We start from the raw sequence: 4413 nt of genomic DNA, 5'->3' as shown, positions 1-4413 counted from the left end.
CGCCCCACACCCCCGCAGCCGCTTCTGGGAGTGGCTGCAGCTGCTTCTGGGAGCGGCTGCAGCAATTGGCTGGTGCTCGCAGGGTGGGCACCAGTGCTCCTGCCTGCCCCACCCGCCCATCGCCTAAGTGGCGAGCACGGCCGGTCAGGGGGTGCACCTGGCAGTCTCAGGGTTGCACGTGCACCTCTGTGCACCCCCTATGGGTCACCACTGATTAGCACAAATTTGTGCTGGGGATTTGTGCCTCAGCACACATGCCTGAACATGTACTTTGGTGTGGGGCAAATTGTGCCACTTAGGGCAAACTGACCCTGCCCAGTTCCTCTTGGATCTTTAGCCAAGGGGAGCTAGAGCCTGGCAATATAAAAAGCTGCCCTGGGGAGTCTGCTCAGTGAGCTTTTGAGGCCCAGCCAGTTGGTATCTGGAGACATTAGCCCCTTGTGCTAGCTGTATTGCTGAAGCAGCCCTAACATTGAGTGGCCCCTGCACCCTCTACCCACTGCAGCAGTCACTCAGTGAGGCTGCTGCCTTGCTGTGACCTGCTGCCACCTGCAACAGCATCCACCCCCTCAGACCTGCGGCCCCATGGCTGCACACCTGCCAGACCCAGATGGGCACAGGCAGTGGAAGGCCAGGGATAATGGGGCTTAGCCCCACCCCCAAATGTGGGGCAGCAGTGGCAGCACAGAGGACCACTGAAAGGCAGCCTGGACGCAGGCTCTGGGTGGCTGCAAGGGCGGAGGGGGCACACAGCCACAGCCTGAAGGTGGCTAGGAATGCAGCCCAGCAGTGTGTGAAGCAGTGCCCAGTAGGTAAGTCTATAAAGGGGAAGGGGCATGGGGGAGAGGAGGGACATAGAGGGGCAGATTGAGGCCCCCATGGTGAGGGAGGGAGTGGGGCAGGGGCAGGGGCAGGGACTGGGGTTGCACCATGTGTCTCCTGCCACCAGGTGGACAGGGGATGTGGTGCAGCAAGCGCGTGGCTCCCAGGGCAACAGAAGCGGGGCTCAGAACCCCAGCCCACAGCAGCAGCCTGCTATCACTCCACCCCATGCACAAATCCAGGGGGCAGCTGTGCGCCCTGAGGCGGGGTGGGTGGGGAACCCACCTCTTGCATAGTTTTGCCCCCCTCACTCCCACACACTGCCTGCACACACACAGTACCCCCCCCACACACAGCCCCCCCACCACATCCCTACTTACCGGGGCCAAAGCCTGGGTGTGATCCACTGCTGCAGCCTTGCCCCACTCCTCTTTGCTCCCGCACACTGAGGCAGCATGCTGAAGCAATAGGGGCATGCGGCAAGACATAGAGATACTTTGCTGGGTGCTAGAGCATCTCTCTGGAGGACCCAGCCTCTAGTTGCCTCAGGGCATGCTCCAGGAGTGTGCCTTGCGGCGCTTTTTTTCAGTGTGTGTTTTTATTTGATACCAGGATTTCCTGACATCAAATTTAGACTCTGTACTACAAATATGCAGTGCAGGGAACATTTACTTGTTCCCAGCATGCCTCTTGCAATGTCTGAAACTGCTTTGAGATGCTGCAACAGGCATGTGTTTGGTTGTCTGCACGCAGCCATTTAGTTCAGCGAGTTCCTTCTCAGTGACATTGCATTGCATTGCTCATTATCCCAGTACTGTGAAAGCATTAGCTAATGAATCCTTAAAACACTCTTGTGAGAGAGTATCATTTGCCCTTTTTCAGATGGAGACCTGGAGAATAGGTAGATGATGAAACTTGTCCAAGGTCATACAACAAATCCAAGCAAAGGTAGCTATAGACCCACGAGTTCCTAGCCCAGTACTCTCATGTTCACTGGATTAGGCTGTGTACTGTCTCTTCTGTTTTCATACATCTTTGGTTTTCTTTAGCTAAGTGTATGGTTTGAAAGTGTATCGTTCATATCCTTGTACTGCAGCTTTTGGAGCGGAGTTGTTCTCCAGCAAGTGTAATTATCATCTGGAAGATGTGCTTCTTCTGATAAGAGTTGTTTAGTTTGATGAAAGATGTATCCTAAGAGTAGATATTTCTAACCCTTCCTTGTTTCAGGAGTTTCTGTCATACCCTGAAAAGTCATCCTTTATGCATAATAAAGCCTGATGAACAAGTAGAGTTTTAAAAACAATAGAAATAAATAGACATATTCTAGAACTAGACTAGTTACTAAATCATTTTTCTGGGGGAAATGTGCTTATTTCTTACAGATCAAACAGTAGGATTTCAGACAGCACTGATGTCTGAATACAAGAAAAGTATCAATGGTTTGCTACCCTTTTGGTGTTGTTTGTTTCTTCCCATAAGAACATGTAACTGTTCCAAAAACATTATGGGATTATAAGTAATAAACAAAAATAGAATATGCCTATGAGGAAGTGCCTACATGGAAAAATCATTGCTCCAGCCACCTAGAATACTGTACATAACATCTCTATTATCATGCTGTATCCTGAGAAATTTACTGTTGGAAGTGAGGGTCAGAGGAAAGCAAATACCTTAAGGAAAGTTCATTGCCAATTTAAAGGAGGGAGTTAGTGGTGAATGAAGTATTTATGGGTGAGGATACGCTGCAGGTGGAGATGAGGTGTTGCATGGGTAGGACTCCGTTAAGCAACATGCATCCCTTTCCAGTTCAGCTATTGTTTTCTGATTATGCTTCATAAGGTCCTAAAATAGTGAAGACACCATTCTTATTCCTGTGAATGTTGTGCTCATAACATGAAGTGAGGAAGAACTAGCAGGAGCAAATAAAACTTAAAGGTGCCAAATAACAGAGCATTCTGTAGGATGGGATGGGGAAATTTGGGAGGGAGGAGGGGTGAGAATACAGCTTATTATGCTTGGAGACCTTTGACCTGCCCTCCTGTCATACTTAACTGGGAATTTGGAGCCAAAACATTAAAATTGAACTTCATTTTCAGTATTGTCCACCAATTTTAAGGTGTCCACTTTGAGACACTTGGATTGCATCCAAAAATAATGGGCTTCCAAAATCTATAGAAAACTGAGAATCTTTGCTACTACACTTGGTTCTATAGAAGTCAATGGATGTTTGTCTTTCATTTCAGTAAGAGCATTATAAGACCCTAAAGTTTCTGTCTTGCACTGACTTTATGAACTGAAGTCAGAGTCCATGCGGTACATCCACTGATATCAACAAGGCTTTGTATGGGTGCCGGTGGGTTTATATATAATAATAATAAAGGCTTTCTTATGCAGTATCATTTGGAATGATTTGGGGCAATGGTTTCTACACATTACCAATTACTTGGTAAGCTTACTAACCAATTAAACATTACCAACTACTTGGTAAGATCCAAGTTCCCTTTTAAATCCAGACTGGAAAAAAAATTCTGCTTTTAATGTTAGCTGAATCATAGAGTACACTCCTTTAACATTTCTCATGATCATTTTTATTATTGCTGAATTATTTATTACAAAATATTAATTTCTAAAACTTCTTGCCAAGCAATCTATTTAATAATTGTTCTCACAGAAAGATAGACAAAATCCATTTAAATAAAATATCTCCCTTTCTAACATTTTTCAGGGCCCTTTTTCCACTTACTGAATCTGTGTTAAAAACATTACAACTGAGTCCCTTCCTAAAGTTTAATTCATGTTCTTTGTGCATATACCATCTGGGAGTTAGAAGATAATGAACTTCATTCCTATTGAGACTAATGAAAGGCAAGTTTCTAACAAACTGTTGCTAATGTCTATCCTACCTCTTCATTCTACCAGCTTTATTCGCACTGATGTCAGATCTGTTGCATGAACCAAATTGTATGTTGAAAACCAATTGGAATCATCCTAAATATTGAGGTTATGATGGGGATATGAGGACATGAGGGGATAAGGAATCTAAAAACAAAAAATTTATAAAAAAGCTTTTCATGTTTAAAGCTGCCTTTAGAGAGAGATATATTCCCTGGCTTTTTCTACGTTCTAAAATAAATTAATTTATAATTTCTGAAATGCTGTGTTAGTTCTTGGGTCCATATATTTGTCATGCAACTCAAAGTAAAAATGTTAAAAGAGAGGCACATGATTAGTACCCCGCTGTGAAGACAGACAGGTCTGGCCTATATAAAAGTTGGAATTAAACTGCACTAGTAAAAGAGCAGTATTTTTCTCTCTCTTTTTTTTCCCCTGGACTGCTAATAAGACATTTTGCATGATTTCAGAGATCATTTTAAAGTTATTTTCTTATAATAGAAAATGCCAGTTGGAATGATCAAAATATGATCATAGATCAGATCAAGATCTTTAGGCATTTGTGATAGGGTAAATTTATTCCTTCACCAGAACTTTCCTGATATTTTCCTGACCCTGGTGGATAATGTATTTTAAGGACATAGTTTCATAGTTTCTAGGGTCGGAAGGGACCTGGGCAGATCATCTAGTCCGACCCCC

The sequence above is a fragment of the Alligator sinensis genome, unplaced genomic scaffold (genome assembly GCF_000455745.1).
Source record: "Alligator sinensis unplaced genomic scaffold, ASM45574v1 scaffold978_1, whole genome shotgun sequence".
Lineage (NCBI taxonomy): Eukaryota > Metazoa > Chordata > Crocodylia > Alligatoridae > Alligator > Alligator sinensis.
Note: the sequence above shows the minus strand (reverse complement) of the source record.